We start from the raw sequence: 20,454 nt of genomic DNA on the forward strand, positions 1-20,454 counted from the left end.
TACTTAAACATTGCCTTGATTAATTTTTTTTTTTTTAAACTTGTGGCAGACTCACAGAAACAGAACTGAATTGGTAATTTGGATGAGTCCTGATATCTGATCCAGTGCTGGTACAGAAGGATGTAGCTGCACATCACAGCTATTATAGCAACAGAGACCCATTGGAAACAAATTTTTGTTAGGATCTAATGTAGCTGTTACACAAACACATATGCAGCTGGTTTTAAAATTAAAACAAAAGTTCATCGAGAGACATGGAAGTAGTTGAATATAAAATATTGGTTTTATTCCTGTTTCTCTTGTGTGTGATGTAGGACTGTCTGATATCTGGTGAGACTAAAAAGGTTTTGAGTCTCCCTTATCTAGATAGCTTTCTGCAACTGGGAAATAGAAGTGTTACCACAAGAAATGATGAATGGAAGGAATTGCATTAAGTAATTGCAAAGCAAGGCACGGATGAGCCCTAGTCCAAAAGACTAGGCTCTTGGGGAGGCTGCACAGTTCATGGGTGAAGTTCTTCTCTAGGACTCATTAGACTGAAATGAGCTCTAGAGAAGAGGCCCCAAACCCTGAGTTGTGAGCCCAAGAATATGTTATACTACCCTTGACCACATGTGGAGCAGTGCCTTTCAATGATTTAAAGCAAGGAGTTAAAAAAAAGGATTCTTGGCTATTCAGGTGAATCTGTGAATCGTGGCAATGTTTCTGCTGGCCTGAATAACTTTCAGGCTCATTTCTGAAGCTCCTGGCAGAGCAGCCCTGGAGCTGTGAGGTCTGCGCCCCACTCTTCCCCTCCTCTTCACTCAGAGGCTGGTGGCAGCTCATGCCCTTCCTCTGCTCAGCCTGACATTGTGCAGAAAGGATGCTCTGTGTGCCTTCTCTCTGTGGTGGGGGACAAAAAATAAGCTTGGGGAAGAGGGATGCTCCAGACCATGTGTTTTAAAAGTTCTCTGCAGGGAAGGATTGGTGTGTCTGGATTGGTGAAAACCTGGCTCTTCTGTGTCTGCTTGCTGCATGCCAAGATAAGATATAGTTGTGCAACAGACATAAAAACATTCTTCATTGTTAGAGAAAAGCACGAGTATGAAAGTGGGAAAGACAGGGTTGTGATGTGGGTTGGTCGTGCTCTTGTAGCACCCATTTAAATTCCCATTTATATTTTCCTAATACGCTCATCTCCTTTTTGCCTCAGAGCTATTTTAATTGAATTTGCTTGTTCTGCCTGCCATTTAGCTGTGAGCTGCCCTGACTAAAACCAGTTCCAATGCAATAACAAACCAAGCTGTTTCGCTCAATTTCCGGCATTAAAAGCAGCTGACCTTCGTGTGCTGCGGGAGGAGTGGCGGGGTCGAGCGGGTCTGATGCTGAGAGATGCACGCAGAATCAACTGTGCACATAGCTTGGATGAGAAATTACTTGTAATTGCACTAACTGTCCATATTAAACACAGTTGCTGTCTTTCTATGTGCGAATGCGTGTGTGTCATTTTCAAATATTGCCTGAATTTGAATTGAATTATCAAATGGGCTGTAATATTAGGCTAGAATTCTTTTGGGATGAGTGTGTATCATTACTAAGCATAATGTAGCTGTTTCTCTTGAATGTACTTTTTTCATATATTTAGAAAAAAGGTGTTTTAAAAAATTCTCCAACAAATACAGCATTGCTACTCTTGGATAAAACACAAAGTAATTGAGTCAGAACTGTACAGCTATTAAAAGTGTCTTTGTCTGATTTATAACACAGAGCAGTCAGACAATGCACTGTTTCTCTCTGACACTCTATTTCTGTTGGTTTTGTTGGACTTGGCCACCAGGAATATCAGACTGCACAGGGCAGGGACATCCTTGCATCATTAAACTGATGAGTTTTCCCATCCTTTTCAATGGTGAGGACTTCACCCACTGAACTGTTGAGATTAGACCTCTTTGTTGCAGGGAGGAGTATCGTGTTTGCTTATGCAAAGCTACTGTGGCAGATAGTATGGATACAACACAGGTTTTTTTGGTTTTTTTTTTCCACCTGTGCTGTACTTACGGGACTCCTGATAGTCTGTTTCAAGCTCTTGTTGAGTGTGTGATAAGGTTTTCAAACAGAGGTTTAGAAAGTCTCTGTTGTTTCTCAGTGGCTTGGTTGGAAAAGAATGTGTTGAGATAAAGCCTGTCCGTACTGCCGATGGGTAACCTACATGCCAATGGGTAACTCTGCAAACAAGCAGAGAGGCAGCTTATTTGTGTGGTTTATAATGCTGCTTTAATTCTTAGTTTTATAAACAACCCAACTCTGCTCAGGCAGAGAAGCAGTCTTGTGAAATCTGATATAATTATTGGCTGCTGCCAGAGAGCAGAATATGCATTAGGAAATGGTATGGAGGAAGCAGGGCTGCTTCTGTCTGACCCCTCCTTTCCTCTCACCAGCATGCTCAGAGTCAGTGCAGCTTTCAAATCAGATTTGAAACCTGTTTGTTTAAGCACAGTGCTTGCTCTGATTCTGGTCTTGAAAATCATAGAATCATTAAGATTGTAAAACACCTCTAAGACCATCAAGTCCAACCAATAACCCAGCTCTGCCAGGTCCACCACTAAACCATGTCCATTATACCCACATCTATGTGGTTTTTTAACACTTACAGGGATGGGGATTCCGCAGCGTCACTGTTCCGCACCTGCCTGTTTGAATGTTTGTCAACCTTTTCAGTGAAGAATTTTTTCCTAATATCCTTCTATTGCTTAGAATACCTTGAGGATAGCACTTCATAAAATCACTTACTTGAAAACATAATAGGTGTTAGAACAGGTGGATGCATTCTCAGCGTAATAATGACCACTTGTGCAAAATTTCTTGATTTTTTTTTTTTCTCGTTCTTGTGGCCTTGATTAGTTTGACTTTCTTCTATGCTAGAAAGTAAACTTTATCATAGTACAATGAAGACTACAAAAAGTAAAGAAAGTTACAGTCTATAGAGGTATAAGAAGCCTGCATAAGAGCAGGTCCAAATATTGGCTGTCCACTAAGGAGTCTGAGATATACAATGCTATTATTAACTAAAAATGTTTAAATTTTTTTTTGTTGTGATTTAAGAAATGTCACATGACTCAGCATGACTCATACCACCTCTCCTTTCCACGTTTAATTTTGTCATTTGAGTAGCTGTTACAGCACTCAGTTTCCCTTCTACAAGTTATTTTACTGCTCTTTGGAACAATAAGGCTTAAGCAAAACAAAGATATACAGATCTGTGTGGGAGGCAAAAGAGGGAAATGAAACTCTCAGAAAGACCTGGTATTATTTATTTTCCCTAAGATATGTGTATAAAGTGAACCTGGTGTAGGAACAAGTATAGGAACACTGGAACTTTGTGAAAGAAATATACAATACAGTTGAAAATTACATTACTGCTACATTGCAATGCTTTCAAAATGCTTTCTCTGGTAAAAATTTCAGGCTGGTTTTAGTCTGCTCCACTTGTTAGTATTTTCATCTCATCTATTCCACAGAACCTAGATGTCTCAGGTCAGATGCATTGTTGGTCCTTCATAACAAACCAGGTTGATCACATCCCAGTGCTTAAAATGTAGTCTTCCTACGATGTGATGCTGGTATCCTCTGGAGTCATGCTCAGGTGTGTATTTGCTCAGGGACCCAGGACACCAGCTGTGTTGCTCACCTATCCAGCCCCGTTGCTCTTGAGCGCGGTGGTTGCGGAGATGAGTTCCCACTACAGGTCTCTGGAAGGTGGAGGGGCTCCCTGGGCTGGTGCAAGTTCAGCGTTGGCTGCATGGTTACAAGTAGCTGTTGTTTCTGTCTCTCACTCCGCTTCAAATGTGACATCTTTGTGCACAGTTGTTCCCCATATGTAAAGCTCTCAAATATTTGTGAATGCCTGAGTATAGCTATAACTGCTTTCTGTGGGTTAAATAAATTGTTCCCAAAATATTCCTTATCTTACACTTGTCTTACACTGCTGTAGACATTTCAAAAATGTCTTTCTTTTTCACCACTTTCTTTTTTTTTTGTAAGTAAGCAAAAATAACTGAACTTTTCCTTACACAATGCAAGTGTTTTATAGATTTCAGGCACTAAAAGAGGTAACAAGAAGTGGTTAAGAGCAGTTGCTGTACTCCTGGTACAGAAGCTGAGGTATTAAGGACTTCAAAGATAAGAAAGTAAGATGTAACATGCTACATTATCTCATCATAATAGCTCAGTTTGCATGTACATAATGCATTGTAACTGCTGTTTTATGGTGAGTTTTTCAGATGCTGTAATTGCCTGGTGAACGTAGCTTTGCTACGTTCATTGACTGATGAATTCTATACAAACTTTAGACACATCACATAGTGGGATGTCTGGGAAGTTGAAACGTGAAAATTTTATTTGATTAGCCTAAATAAAATTGCTAAATAATAGAGACGTAATTTTAGCTTTAGAGAGGCTTTGAAGAGGGTAAGTGAGTAAAATATCCACATTGATGATGCAGCCTTCTCAAGAGACCATATGATTCATGCGCATTTCAAGATCACAGTCAATTACAGAAAAACAAAATTCTGCTTTGCTTTACTTTGCAAATTCATCATTGGGGAGTTTAGCTTCAGAAGTCCTTACTTTAATCATCATAGTGGACATATGACAGAGTATTTGATTGCATGGGCATTGTGGAGTATAGAAAATTTATTTCTCTCAAAGGCTAGACCTTTTGTCGTGTTATTCCAAGAATCATTCATTAAAAGTTAGGGTTTAAAATTATTATTATTATTGTTATTATTATCATTATTATTTGCTGCTCATTAAAAGTAGGGGAAAGGAAAACAAACTGAAAACCTGCCAGTGAGGAATTTACTGATGACATGAGAGCACTTTCTTTTTGAAGACCATTTCAGAGTACTACACAAAAATGATCTTGCTCTCTGAAGGGGTTTGACAGCCTTGCACCCCAAGAAATGAGTCACAATTGTGGTGGATACTCAAGGCTGAGTTCTGCAAGAATAAGTCACTCTATCTCCTGCCTTTTTGCTTGAGTGGAACATGAGAACACGAGCTCATGTTTCATCATTCATCTGTATAATCACTTTCAGGTTCCTTCAAAGAGTGGCAGAATCCCGCACAAAGGAAAATAAAGCAAGACTTCATAGTGCCTAATGCAAAGCAGACGGTGGCTGGCGCAGGGAAAGACATGGAGCCTCTGCGCCACAAGACACTGCTACAGCATCTTTAATGCTAAGCATTCAAATCCATGCTGTGCAGTGGCATGAGAAATACAGTGGTGGTGGTGTAGCCATGGTGGTCTAGGATGGATAGTCTCGAGAGGCAATGCTTGCCTCTCTCTAAGGGACGTGTTCCGTTTTGGCGTGAGCTCGGCCCTGTGTGGCCCTAGCAGGCAGGTATCCTGTTTGATTAATCGCAGCGTATGTTGTGATAGACGATCAGCATGAGCAGTGCTGCCTGTCAGCATGCACACAGCCAGGGCATATGCTCCTGCCTGCCTTGCAGAAATATCCAGAGGGGCATTCAGAGTGCTGAGCTCGGTGGGGTAAGGATGGAGTGTAGACGACAAGGAGCAGTAATAAAACCTTATGAATACAACCTTGCCCATACTTCATTTTCATCTTTCCAATTTTTCTCCCCAAAATGTGGAAGGAAGATAGGAGAGCAACTCATTGAAGTCATCTGAACCCTCTGAAAGCTGTTTTATGAGTTCATTTATCTGGCTTGCTTGTGTTTCTTTGTAACTTCTTTCTTCTGCCAAAAATAACTCTTAGACTATAGATTAGCTGCTGTAAAAATAGCAGTAAAATGGCCCAAAACTCCAGGAATGGACTCAATAAAAAAGTCAGAATTGGAGGGGTTTGGGACATTTTATTTCAAACTAATTAAATTATAGCATTTTCTTGCAAAGGCAACAACTCTGCTCTGCCTATAGTGCAAACATAATGCTTTGTATCAATGCCACTGTGTTTTTCCTTTGAGAAAATATTTCTACGTTTCATTATTTCTTACCTTGTGTGTCTTGTCAGGAGAAAACAATGTCTTAAGCTGAAAATACTCCTTTTCCAGCCTTACTGCCCTTGTCTGGTACCTCAAGCATCAGCAAGATCCAGTTACTTTGGTTGAGAAAGGGTTGTTCATGTTGCATGTTAACAGGTGCAATGGCAATTGCAAATTTGTCCTAAGCAGATGGGTCAAGATACCAAAGTGTAGAGTGATGCAATCCATCACCCTGGTCTCATCAGAGTAGAGCAGGCAAGCTGGGAAACTGAGGACCAGACCTGTTTGTAAGCCCTGATGCTATTAACATGATTTTATCTTGCAACAGAGATTCCAGTCCCACTTTTTCTGTTTGTTACTTTGTTTTGAGAGAGGCGCTATATTAAAACCCTGAAAAGCAGGGGTGCTTGGCTGCTCTGATTGGTGTGTTAAAGGGGGCCTTGGAAACAATTTGACTGAAGTTTGAGCAAAGTGAGTTCAAATGTGGAGGAGAGTGTAGTCTGGATCTCTCTGCTTCACAGGCTCTTTGTAAATACATTATTTTAATTATATATTTGAAACCACTGACGTGCTTGACTTTAACTGTCACCAGTGGTGCTGTGTCAGCCCCCAGGTACACTGAACAGATGTTTGCTTTTTCATGGATTTTGGTAAGGAATGGAAAGATAGTCTGTGCTTTCTGTGTTTTTGCCCAGGAAATAGATTTTTCAACTTGAATATTTGTTTAGATTTTGGTTTCAACCTTAGAAACTTCAGCACACAAATTATTTCCTTTCTTTTTTTTTGGAGGTGATGACAGGATTTACTGCATTTATTTTTCTATGGAGAAACAAATTTCTACAGAGAACAAATTGTGCACCCAAACATTTTCTGGGAAAGCAGCAGAGCATCTCTTCTTCTACATGCAGGATCCTTATGTAACCTTGTGCATTCCTATCAGCCTGTTTTTCTGAGTTACTTTTTTAAAGCAGGAGAGCTGGCCTGATGCTTAAGGATGTTGCTTGGCAACTTTGGGTCATGCATGCGTTTCTGTGGGAGCAGCTGGACAGATGTTTGCACACAGGCTGACTGGGAGCAGCGCCTGGTGGTGACCGAGTAAACCCAGTCCTAAAATTGTTTCAAGAGATGTGTGATAAATTAAACATTTGCACTGTGAGAGGCTGTTCATGATACTCATTATTTGGAAAGTGTAAAAAGCTTTTCAAAAGGTGAGAGGCTGAGATGCCTTTCTTGGGTATTTTTCAGTGCCTAGGGGACAGATACATACCATTTGTCATTTGGGTGAGTGAAATTTGTTTAGTTTAAAGCTGTGAGTTGAAGATGATGGTTTGTTTTGGTGTTGCCTTCCCCCACCCCCCAACTGTAACAGTGTTATTTTCATGTTATTAAGAGGATTTACCCTTCAGAGATCCCAAGGCAGATATCCCAGAGCTGTTTTGCAGGTCTGTGTCCAGTTAGCAATCAGATGCATTTCAGTTAGAAAGAAAACAGTTAAGTGTGAACCTCTGCTGCTTTTTATCCTGATATACAATTTGCTGGGTGCACACAAGGCATCTGACTTTAAGGTATGCCACTATATTTGCCAAGGGAAAAACACAGAAAACCTGGATTGGTAAGTAACCTCTGATTTTTCCCTGTGAGTGCTGATAGTGAGAGCGAGTTGCAGGGGGAGTAAGCTGTTGAAGCAGAAGGAAGGCATGAATGTCTCTTCACTACCTTCGTTTTTACTGGCAGTGTCCCATGAAGTGAATGTGAGACTTAAACTGTAATCTGAATCAGATCATGTTTTAATGCATTTTGAAAGCGTCTGAGCAGCTATAAACGTCAGGTGGAGGAGCTCCTGGCTGTGTGCAGAGGCTGTTTGCTGGAGGTGGACCAGTCCCTGTGAGCCCCGCTCAGGTGGGGGCTGAAGGTTAGCAGTATAATTTTGACCAGTTGCTCACATAAATAAAGGCTGATGCCCAACATCACCATCAAAAGCTGGCATAGCCCCCAAGGGAGGCAGTGGTGTGATATTGCTGTCATTCTCACTGCTCATGTCACACCACACCACCCACTCCTCAGTCTCGTATTGATGAGATCTCACAGGAATTGTAGCAAGGACTCAATCACATTTATTGTCTCTCCTTCATTTTCGGTTCTAACTTGAAAGGGTTTTCCTGCTTCTTCCCACGGCCTTAATAAATATTTGTAGTGACGTAGTGAAAGGGGCAGGAGCAGGATGGAGGTGGGAAGGAGCAGCTGGGAAATTGTGAGATTGATGGAGGCTTTTCTCCTGTTGGTATTGCAGATGTCTAACTGACTGGGAGAATGTGGCAAACTGGGCCAGGGACAGGCTGCAAGGAACAAGGGTGACATCTGGCTTGGTGGGCTCGGAGCCATCAGGCACAGCCCCAGGTCCTTGTTTTGTGAAGAGCAGCCACTTCTGCTGTAAAGTTTTGTGCAAGGAAAGATGTAAGAGCAAGATGAGACAGCGTGCTGGGAACAACTGTGCACTTTTCTAACTAGAGACAGAGAAATTACAGTGCATAAGTTGGGGTTTTGCTTTCTTGTTTTCTTCAAGAAGTATATTTGATAGACTAAAAACACCAACCCTTCCCCTTTCTGTGAGTTTACTTATTGTTGTCCAATCTGCGTTTTTCTACTCTTCTGTCACTCTGAGAGAATAAAAATGGAGAGGGATAGTTTGACAGGAAAGATAGTCAGCAAACCTAAAATTCTTGTTTAGACGTGCCAGGTCAGAAATTTTTTAATTGTAAGGAAGCCTTGAGCCTAAAGTAATCCTTCAACCATTGAAGAAAGCAACCTGGGACATCTCAGCATATAAGACAATACAGATAAAGGATAAATGTGTTCAGTTTTGAGCAGGCCTTCTTACCTTTTCCCAATACCATTTTAGTAGGATGATAAGCATAAACATTCATTGTACTTTAAACATGAACCTACTACTGCTTCCCTTAATTGGTATTAACCTTCATTAAGATGAGATTTGAACTGTGTTGGGTGCTATGCAAACACTCATTAAAGTCCCTTTCCTCCCTGGTAAATCTTGCAGCTAACGAAGACAAATGATACAAAAGCAGTTGGGGACTATGCCTATTAACCTGGCCACTGAGAGTCATTTTATTAGATGTGTCATGAGGAAGAGGCATCTTAAAATGGGATTTGTAGAAGGCAGTTATGATTCAGCATGGCATTTCTATTTCTGATAGTAGTCCATAAATATGGGCATTGATTCTTCTTTGACTCAGTGAGACTCTAGCTTATGCTTAAGGTAAACTTCACCTTTAATCCTTCTCTAAATTAGATGAAAAGACATAGAAGAGCTAAAAATAGTTTTATAACTGAAATGCAAGCCTGGGTTTAATAGTATGGAAAAGAATAAAATTCTCCAGTAAAGGAGAATAGTCAGTGTTGACTTCCACAGAGATGGTTGCCATCTGGGAAGCTTGTGGTCCTAGAGCTGCTAATAGAAAATGAGAGTTGTCCTTGCCTCCCTTATTGTTAGGCTGTTCAGGAACCTTACTGAAATGAAAATGAATTAGTACTAACTGCATATTGCATTGTCGGTTTCCTGTAGTCAGTGTATATTAAATCAGAGTACCATTAAACCTTATTAATGACTATGAATAAACAAAATAAATCAAAAATTAAAACCTTAACTGAGATGAAAAGCTTCAGTTTATTATTTTCTCTGAAAGCTAACTCTTGTATCTTTTGGACATGGCCTCAGTTACATCCCAAAGCATCATGTATCCATAAAACGTAGCTACCTTGGCTCATAATGGGGGCTGGAGAACTGCAGCAGGAGGTAATCCTTGATAATCCAGTTAATGCTCTCAGTCAGAAAGTAGCCACAGATATGAAAGTGGCAAAGGGCAGCGCTGAATTAATTGCAGTAAATCTTCTATAGGCAGGATCTCAGTAGCAAAGCACTGGGGACAAATTTACTCATTGTTCCTTCAGTAGTCTTAAAATGGAGTGGATTTGGCAGTGACTGGCAGAGTGAGAGTTACTTCAGACAACAGACCAAATAAATCTCTACACTGAGGTCAGTAGACCAGTGTCAAAAATGAAGCTGACCTGCTGTGTCACTGAGTTCTCCTAAAGGATATCTCACCTAAAGGTTTACTACTTACATATTTGAAGGCAATGGTAATATTGGCCAATTAGTGGGCATTATGTTTGTAGTGAGTGAAGACAGAAATAGAGTATTTGGTTTGATTTCTAAATCTTACCTTCATCTGTTCACAGTGATCATTCTTAATTATGAGAATTTTGTTTCATTGCCATGCAGAAAGTTAAGCTGCATGAGTCATGGACAGAATGGTTTGCTTTTAATAAATGGAAGTGGATGCGGTAATAATAAAAAAAAAAAAAAGAAAAAAAAGTCAGTTCGGCTCCAAACCCATCTGCCCGTCTAGACAGATAGTGCCAAGCTCCTGTCTGCTAAGAAGTATCTTCTTAATAATGCTGTACTAATGCTAGTACTTTTATAGTACTTGCCATTTTTCAAAGTGCTGTGCCCAGCTAATTCATCGTTGGCTGGACTTGAGAGAGCCTTTTGCTGAGTTTGATAGCATTTTTGTGTCTTGGTTTTCTGTTATGTGCTATTTTGAATGCCATGTCCAATCAATTACGGAATCACAAGAATGTTTTAGGCATCGGTTCCCAGAGCTGGGCAATAATCCTTGTCCCTGTTCTTCCAGGGTTGCCTATTCATCTTTTCCTGGCAGAGACCATGTGTCTCCCCATTCCTCTCCCCTATAAAAAAAGTACTTGTAGTGGCCAAATGCTTTGCACAGGCCTGTTTTCTTTATGACTGTTTTCCTCTGACTGGAACCCCATGGGGAAGGGGTGTGTGTGTGGAGGTGTGTGCGTGTGTTGACACCTTCTCCTTTCCCTCCTCTAATTTACCTGCTTCATGTCAGAGGTTGTTTGCTATTATTCTTCCCTGGCTTTTTCTTCCTCCCTTTGAAGGGTTTTCCCCCTTTGAAAGGCTTTCCCAAGCAAGTTGCGTGTGTTCACCAAAGGGGAGAAACTGGAACAGCAAAAGGGGTGGATGGATAGAGAAGAGAATGGAAGGCAGAGCTGTCCACCTAGTTTACCCCCTTCCCCAGCTATGTGTCATTCTCCTGAGTGACTCTGACTCTTGCTCACACAGCTGGGTCCTGCCAAATCAATACAGAAAATGGAGAAAATACAGGGAAGGTATGCGGTACAAGGGGAAGGAAAGTACTTTGGAGGGAAGGTGAAGAAATGCCTCTCATAAGGGTTGAGGAGGAATAGGTGGTTGGGAGGTCCCTGGCCAAAGAGGTATGGTGCTAATGGATGGAGGGGGAGAATGGGCCAAACTGGATATGCAAAGAGGAAAGGGGATGGGGTAGCAGGAGCAGGCTGGGAGAGGTTTTCTGCAGACACTGAAGTGGAGAGGAGATGGTGTGTGGGTAGTGACACACAGGCAGCTCATGTGCAGCTGGGTGCAGAGGGTTCAAAGGCTGTGCATTCAGAGTGACTGCCAGTGTTTGGCATCCTGCATCCCACCCAAGCTGGTGCTGGTTTTAAATAAGCAAAATGTAGGAGTTAAAAACTCCTCCATGACAGGTAGCAGGGGCTGCATGACTTGCTGCCAGCAGGGCCTTATGTGGAGGTGAGAAGGGACTGCCTTGGGCTGCACCAAGCCTGATGTGTTGGGAGTTGAAATGAATGGAATTCAAATGGAACCATTAGCTTCTGACATCTACGTCTGAAGCACCACCTCCAGAAACAAATGAAAATAGTATAAGTAAAATTATTGTCCCATAGCAAGGCAGGAGATCAGTCTCCTGCTACCTGGACTTATCATCCGATGTCTTCCTTTTGTGTAAATGGACACTGAGTTAATTCCAGTAAAGTGTAGGGAGATTATTCACATTTCACACCTGTATAAGAAGAGTATGGATTCAGGCTTGCTATAAATTACTGAAACAACTTTTTTTTTTCAAAAAATAAATAATATTAAAAACTGCTGATTCATGGAAACCTAAACTTCCTTGGAGCTTCCTTCTGACAAAAGTCATGACAAGTTGGGCACTAACCCACTTTGAAACTAGAAATTAACATTTGAAAATGAAAAAAAAAAACCCCAAAACCTGTGAGTGTTGAGAGCTCTGAAACTTAGGCTCACATTGGTAGCCCAAAGGTACCAGTCCCTTTAATCTGTTGCGAAGATTTCCTGTTTGTAGGAGCAGCCTGTTAATACCACTTAATGCTTTGAGGTTAAATCAATGAGCTGGAAGCCTTCTAGATCCTCAGATGAAAGATGTCATTATGTATGCAGAATATCCACAAAAGGGATCACAGAGAATAGTGTAACTGTGGGGCAAATCTGCCTGCAGTACTGCTCAAGGACAGCATGGGTGGCTGGAGAGCACTAATACTTCTGTGATGTGTCTGCTTAAAAGTGATGTCAACACCTTCCTCTGTAATGGGCAGTGCAAGAGCTGCCAAAGGTCGAGCTGGTAAATTCTTGCTTGTTTTTTCACAAATATTTCTTAAGTCTCCTAGCTTGCTTTTGAGACTCAATGTGATTGAGAGCAACTCAGTCCTTTCCTTACTTTCCTCTTGTTTTGTTTTTTTTCAAATCAAACCTTGTTAACTCTAATGTGTGTCTTAGCTGTCAAGTCCATTCCCTTGTGATTTGTGATGGCTTCCAGAGCTCCTGGTGGAAAAGAGTATACAAGTCTTGTTATTTCAACTGCGTGACCAAAGGTATGCCCTCTCTTAGCTGATGGCATGCATTTTCCTTTTGAACTCTCTTTCCTTCTCAGGCACATTACGGTGTGCCAGTTCTGCTAAACGGCGCTCTTGCATAGCAGGTGAAGAGGGCGGTGTGTGTCTGGCTACGATGCCACATGAAATACAGAACAGCACAGTTTTGCAGATCTGAGAAATGGTATGCTGCTGCCTACTGTCAAAACCTCTTTCTCTTTTTAAATCCCCCAGAGATGCTGCTAATTAAAGGAGCTATTCCCTGCCCCTCCCTCCCCCCTTGATTCATATCAGAGCCCTGAGTATAATTTGGATCTCATAAGTTTTGGGAGTTCTCAAAATGCCCTATCTAAAGAGAGAATAAGCCTCATTTATCCACTTCGCTGTGCTAGGGTTGAAGGTGCAGCATGAGACCGTGTTGATCTGTCACTCTTCTGCAGCCAAGCCATCACTGCCCTTCCTGTGGTCAATTCCTCCTCTGGAAAAGAGCAAGTTCAGCTGCTTCTGGTCCTCCAGAGAAGCAAATGAGCAGTGCCTCTGAGCACAGTGATGCAGCAGTCTCAAACCCAATAGCCACTCCTATGTGTGTAGAGTGGAGAAGTCAGTTTTGTGCTCTAAGAGAAGCTATGTATTTACCACATTGGAATGGTGTAAGTAGGATTAATCCCCTCCCAAACTGCTTTTGTATGCACTACAAATTTTTGATGCTTTCTGACATGTGGCATGTTGTGGTCTGTACTGGAGTGCAAACTTGAAAATTATCTTCGGTTTTACATTATCCCTTTTGGACCAGGAGCTGATGTGTGACAGGACCTATTTTTTTTTTTTTTTTTTCATGTTTTCGCAATGTTGTTGAGGGAAATATGGTTTGTATTTTAAGAACATGTAGTTTGTCAGTGAAAACTAAATTTGAAAAGGCTGGTACCTTCTCTCCCCCCCATCAAAACCCCCACGTGTAATTCAAAGCCAGACCTTGCCAGCTCTCAGCTTGCTGCTTTTAAGTTGACGGGGAGCTTCTCCATCGCGGGGGTTTGCCTGCAACTGCAGCAGCTAAACTCGATTCTTTAAATAGATGGATTCATTTAACTGAGCCAAAAAACGGCCGGATCCCTCCGGACACAGGTGGGGATCCCTGTGCTGGGCGGAGGTGGAGAGGGGCTTCCTACCGTGCCCGGGGAGCAGCCCTCGGTGGCCCAGGGAGGAAGGCAGGCGGGAGGGCTGCCTCCGCAAACCTGCCGGCATCCAGCTTTTGCCGCCCGCCCCGGCGTGCGCTTTTTATTTTTTTTCCCTTTTTTTTTTTTTTTTTTTTTTTTTTTTTTTTTTTTTTTTCCCCCCTTTCCTTTTTCCCTCCCTCTCTCCGGAGCAGCCTCGGCAGCCCTGATTTGCTGGGGAGCGGCGGAGGCTCGCTCTGGGCAGAGCCGGGCTGCGCTGCCTCTGCTGACGCGTGGCCGCCGCCGCGCCGGGAGCAGCCCCGCGCCCGCCGCCGCTCCGCGCCGCCGCCGAGGAACCTCCGCGCCGCTCCGGCCCCGCTGCCTGCGGTGCCCTCCCGCAGCGGGGAGCTGAGGGTATGCCCGGGGGGGCGGGGGCAGATTGCATCTCCCCCCTTTTGTAATATATACGTGTTTATTTATATATATGTGCGTGTATATATAGACACATATATATAAATATGTGTGTATATATATTTACATCATTCTTAGGAGCCATTTTTAAGTAGGGGGGGGGGCGGCGTGTGCGTGCGGCCAGGCTGCCCGGGGGGGCCGGGGCAGGCAGCGAGCGGTGTCCCCCGCAGAGCGGGGACGGCGGCGGGGGCTCTGCGGGGACACACACACATACACACAGGCTCGGCTGCTCCCGCCGCAGCTCTGCCGGGGGGCGGAGGGTGGGAGGAGGACTGCAATTTTAATTTTTTTAGGACGATACGCATTTCTGTGGGAAACTTCTGTAGGCGGCGGAGGGGGGCGGGGGAGGCGTGTGGCGTGGTAGGGCGCACCCCGAGCCCCCCTAGGGCCGTGCCACCCCCACTGCCCGGTGTCCCGCTCACCTGGGGGACACAACACCTGGGCGGTGCAGGGGCCCGGCCGGGGCTGCGCTACTCGCGATGGGGGGGGTTACCCCCTACCCCCCCGCCCCGGGCCGTGGCTTCTGCAATGCGGTGGGTGTGGTTATGCACGGAGCACATCGCAGCCCCGGACCGCTGCAGTGGCAGCACCGCGCCGGCCCCCTCCTGGCCGGCAGCGAGGGGCCCCAGCGGGGCGGGCTGCCCCGCTCCGCTCCGCTCCGCCCCGCGCTGGAGGGATCGCGCGTCCCTGCCTTCCTGACCCGGCGCGGGCTCCCAGGTGCTCGGGAGCGCGGCCCGGACGCTGAAGCCCCTCACTCTCCCCCATCCCCACTCCTGGCCCCGCGGAGCGCGGCGTGGAAGTGTCGGCCAGGTCTGTGGGGAAAGGGGAACAGAGAAGCCGTGGGTGCGACCAGCGTGCGGGCTGAGCGGGTCCGTCGGTGCGCCCGCATCCTGGGTGCGGTCCCTCGCCCTTGGGCTGCCAGAGAGGGACCGGGGCGGGTGGGTGGAATAGGATTTTGTCTTTCTCGGTTGCCCCATTTTTCATTCAAAGGCGAAACTTCATCACATATACCGAGAAGCTTAAAAACTCTCACTCCTATGGTGATCACAATAGCAAAGCATCCCTGTCTGGCCTTGCGCTGTCTTGATTTAATTTCTCTTGGGGCTGTGCTGGAAGAGAAAGGTGCTGGGTCAAGGCAGTTGTTACTCTCACCACAGTTCTGCAGCGTGTGCTCCTGTTTGAGGCAGAGATGGAAAATATTTCCTCAGCTGAACATGCACATTGCTTCGAAGTTGAAGGGAAACTACTTACAACGTTTGAGGTCTTTCCTGTCAACGTGATTGCGAGTCAGAGGCCCACTTGCCCAAAAAAAAAAAAAAAAAAAAAAAGCTCTGGGTTAGGTGTGTCCCATGTGCATCCGTCCTTTTACAGCCTGGTGAGCTGAGGGATACCTTCTTGTTTTACTTTTAGCAGTTGTCAGCAATTGTCTCTGTCCATAGAAAGCTTTGTAAAAAGGTTTGTATAAAGAAAGCAACTATAACTAAATCTCATAAAAAATAAGAATTATAAGCAAGCTTCATAAGGCTTTGACCAGTAAAGGTCAGATGTGACTGAATGTATGCTTTTTCTCTAAATCTATGGAGAAGAGTCCTTTCACAGAGTATTAAAAGGTCAAGATCATCATGCTGCATCACTGATGTTGTTAAATTCACTGGTCTTGCTGCACCTCTGAGTGTGTACATGCATAGTCAGGTATAGGCAAATAACTGCTATGCTGGTCTCCTTGGGTTGGAAAGTTTCAGCTCTAGTGTGAGGATGAGATCTGCATGGCAATCAGGGGAGGAGAAGAGAGCCTGAGAGCACCGCATTGGGGTAAGAGCTGCTGGAAGTTTATTCCTTACAGCACTGCATGAACAGGAAGGCTCCTTGAGCTGCTGGCATGCTGCAGACCTGCTTGCTGCAGCAGAGAACACGAAACACATCGGGAAACATTTAAAATACACTGGTTCTATTTAATCAGACCAGGACAGCCCCGGCATCTCCCCACACTAATTGCCTGCAGTCGCATCCCTCCGTTAATGGTGCAGCTGATGGCCTTTTCTCCCGAAAGGCTGCCCTGTATGACGAGGAGCTGGTCGGATGCGCATCAGGAGGTCATCCCATGGGAGCCCCGCTGCTGCGGTGGGCAGGTTTAGCCTTGGGGAGGAGCAGCGGGGGAGGGGGGGCACAGGGTGTGGCACCCATCCCCAGCCTCCCCCTGCGCCTCAGCCTTGGCGGCTCCTCACTGGGTAGGGCTGTGTCTGACTGCTGGAGAGCTGCACCAAAACTGGAGAGGGCTGGTTTGGGTTGGGGTTTTGTTCTCTCTTCTGGGAAGGAGCAAGTGAAGGTGAAGCTGCAACTTATGTAATTTTTCATTTAATCAGGATGAAATCTGTTCTTGTCTGTAGTGGAAACCTGCTGAATATTTAGTCTTTGATGAGAAAGAATTGCTATTCAGAGATTTTTCTTTGAAATCTGGGGAGGGGTAGGTGATAGTAGATTTGTCCCACAGCAACGTGGTCGTACCTATGTTTGTTATATTTGTTGTTTGATGCATGGTTGTGAGTTCCATGGGGGTTATGCATAGTTGTTTTCTTAAAATATGTAAAATGTCACTTCTTTGTATTTCAGGCATGATCTTGAGTTAACAGAAAGTTCTTGAAATGTGTTAAATGTGTTATTCACGGTGGGTGACATTCAGACTTGTTTCATGGAAATCTCATATACCAGTAAATGACTGCTTGTTGTCTGAGGGAAAACGTCAAACCATTTATAAGTGGTTATAAAAGACTTCTTGTCTCTCATGAGATGAAGCATCAGCTTTATTTCTTGTGCTACGGCATTTTCAACACAGAAGTGTGAAACTGTGTGACTTTGTCACATCAAAATACATCCTCGGGTGAGAATCTGTGTGTGTTCAGTGCATGTTCAATATATGTTGGGCTTTGGAAACGAAGGGTTGGTCCATGCAGGGAGGGCTGTTGTGGGTGTGCAGGACTGTGGTTTTTTTGATGTGTATAGCATGGCCCTAGGATTTGTGGTTTAGCATCCTATTTATCACATTTTTACTGGAAATATTTTATGACTGCAGTGTTTGAATGTTCAAAGTGTTTTGTTTGAACGAAATTTCTCTCTAATCAAGTGAGTATAAATGCATGCATATAACTGAAAAATATGATTGCTGTCAACTAAGTTGAAAATTAGGCTGAGAAAGTGTTTATTCTGGAGAATCATGATGGATTGTTTTTATTTGGTACAAAAGTTGTAGAGTATAAGAATGTTATCCAGAACTAGACTTAAATAAGCATCACTAAGCAGTTTGAGTCAGCAGCATAAAGGAAGTCTTCAAAAGAGGTGAACCACTGCGAGAATCATAGATTAGCTAGCTTAAATTTATAGCATGTTTCTCTACATTTTCAATCTCCAGTGTTAGCCATTTATAATGGCTGGAGAATGGTCCAAGTCTAAATGAGTATGTGGACACATAACGCTTACTCTCTCAATAGCTGGCTAGAAACACCCAAAGAGAAAGGCTTGTTTTCTTTGGGAAGAGCTCCATTTCTTAAAGTGCACAGCCCAGGTAGTGGAGAAGAGGAGCATAAGCACTTTTCTTGGCTTCGGTAAGAGAAAATCTACAGACCCTTTGCTCCCTCCCCTGCCATTCTCAATTCTTGTCACCATCACCATCAGTGCAGACGAAGCTTGGGAGGATTGCTGAGGACTGAGCACCTCTGGAGAAGCAGAAATGGGTCAGTATTTGGGACAACTGAGTTAATCTGAGACAGTGCGCTGTATAGACAGCAAAATCAGTATGTCCTGCACCTTTCCTGAGTAATTTATATAATGCAATTTGAGTAATTGTCAGCTTTTTGTCTCTGGAGGAAAATGAAATCTTTAAATTTACTTGGCCTTTGTATCAGCGGAGATGGCTGTTCTTGAATAAAGTGGATAAAAGCAAAAAGGAAATTATAATCTATAAAACCGTGAATCTATTTGTATCCTATGGGATGCAGTACATGAAAGGGTATTACATAGTTGAAAATTTAAAAAGTACACAGAAATTAAAAAAAAAAAAAAACTGGAGGGGGTGAGCTTTTGTACGTAGACCTCTTCAATTTTTACCCTTTTTTTTTTATATCTTGGAAATACTTTGTGTGCCACAGACAGAGAATCCTTTTCAGTGGCTTCATTATCTTATCAAACCTGATCTGGTGGCAAGCTGAGAAACAAAAGAAGTACTGAAATCTGCATGAGGATCACCCACCAGGTGTTTGATCCCACTGAGAAAAGTCTTTCAGTTTAGAGGGTTAAAGAAGAATGTAGAAACTGGGGACTCAGAACATGTGTCGGGGATAAAGGGCTAGAATAAATGGAAAGCATATGTGAATATAAAAAAGTATTTTCAGGAAGGGGAAGGGAATGTGAAGAGAAAAAAGCAGGATACAGTTTTGGATACCTGCTCATGTGCATGTATTTGTATGAAACAGATGTTTATTGACGAATGGGACAGGAGGAAGCAGTCACGGCATTGCTGTGTTAGGTGAGACTTGGGAGAAGAAAACTCCTGTATGCCATAGAGAATGGTTGATGATTTTAGTGTTGGGCTATGTTAAAATGGTGACTACCAAGGTGTCGCATGTGCCCATTCCCTGGCTTTTACTGCAGCCTTTTTCCTAAAACAGGGGTTGGGTTTCCCAGATGGGCTGCAAGTAGCAAGTGAGGGAATAATTTGAGGTGGCAACAGCTGACCCTGGTGGGCTTTTGTTCGGAACCCTGCTGATGAATGGTGGGATGTTCATGGGAGAGAGGTAGGGAAAACACCTGTCCCTCGCCCCTGTCAGACTAGGGCAAGCTGCACACTTATGCCTGTGGGTTTGTTCTGCTCTGTAGTTGTGTCCTGTTCTTCCAGTCAGGCTCTTGCCTATCACTCCCCCTGCATGTCCCCTTTCCCTGGCTGCACTCACTGGCTGGGTGCCCCTTCCTTTGGGCTCCTTGGTGGAATCCCTGCTGGAACCGGATCCTCTGGCACTGTCCATTCTTCCCATCGCCCAAGAAAGTGGCCAAGTACCTGCCCTGCTTCTCCTCCTCCTCATTTGGGATTATTCCTTCATATTCCTCACCCTCAGAGCTTCATCCCTTGCAGTGGCTCAGTCACAGTACTCTCAACCTCCCTGGAGGAGGTAAATCCTGGGAGACAACCATGATCTGGGGTGCACCTGCAGCCCCTTTCCCTGGTGGCAGGAGGTGACGCCGCTCATGGCAGCCAGGAAAGCTGACACTGCTGGTAACAATGGAGCAGCAGGACTCCCTGGTGGTGGAGGTTAACTTGTTCAGTCCTTATGAATCTGAGGGCAATTATGTGTAACACCTCCAGTTTCCTAGGACATACTGGCTGCAAATAAAATCGTGTTTAATAAGCCAGCAAATGTAAACAGGCTGTGAAGAACAGAAGAAGAAAGAAGAAAACAACCCACCTCTTCCAGACCTAGGAAACATATGTTTATACTAACTGAGAGACCTGTTCTTGCACCCTGACTCACATCGGGGAGTATCTTAATCTGCCTGTCTTCCCACAGAAATCGGTAAGCCTGGCTGTGAAGCAAGGCTCAGTTTGCTTTAGAGGGAAGTATCAAAATCTGACCCAACAAAATCATAGCTTAGGTCAGGAAGCTGTAATCTTTCTAAGGACGTTGGAAATGATTGCTTCACCAGGTGCACTGTATTTATCGCTGTTTTCTTTCAATTAAATTACTGATGTTGCAGAGCAACTCTTGGGGCAGACAGAGCTTAGCCCCTCTGCTCCCAGCACGGTGTGATAGCTGAAGGTGCCCCACAGATGCACTGGAGTCCATACATGGACATATGCATGTATACAAACAGAAACATCACTGCTTGCCTGTGAGAATTATTTGTAGCAAGAAATCTGGTACCTCTAGTTTGTTCCTAGTTTGCATATCAGTAAATTGGAGGCAAAGGTAAAGATAAAGGTAAAGACAGTGGGTGATGTATAAAACTGTATGCTCAGGAAAGCAGGGTCTTTAGTCTGGCCAGATGGTCTTGATAGTCCAGGGACTATCACAGAGCCCTTTGTATGGGGCATCTGGCATCGGCACTGCCA

The 20,454-nt window shown here is 44.0% G+C and overlaps 1 protein-coding gene across 35 annotated transcripts in view; it reads left to right on the plus strand.

The window, feature by feature from the left end:
- Positions 1-20,454, plus strand: part of EPB41L3 (erythrocyte membrane protein band 4.1 like 3) — a 151,813-nt gene that overhangs the window by 40,180 nt on the left and 91,179 nt on the right. For 7 of the 35 annotated variants that reach the window (XM_048289147.1, XM_048289151.1, XM_048289134.1 and 4 more), the window contains exon 1: positions 14,205-14,300. The exons of 23 other annotated variants lie outside the window; for them this stretch is intronic. The gene's annotated coding sequence lies outside the window, so the exon portion shown is untranslated. Of the gene's footprint in view, positions 1-14,203; positions 14,301-15,072; positions 15,168-16,597; positions 16,684-20,454 lie in introns of those variants that run through there. 5 more of the 35 variants (XM_048289156.1, XM_048289158.1, XM_048289123.1 and 2 more) reach the window with 4 other exon arrangements.

This window comes from Corvus hawaiiensis, chromosome 30 (assembly GCF_020740725.1).
Source record: "Corvus hawaiiensis isolate bCorHaw1 chromosome 30, bCorHaw1.pri.cur, whole genome shotgun sequence".
In the NCBI taxonomy this organism is placed as follows: Eukaryota; Metazoa; Chordata; class Aves; order Passeriformes; family Corvidae; genus Corvus; species Corvus hawaiiensis.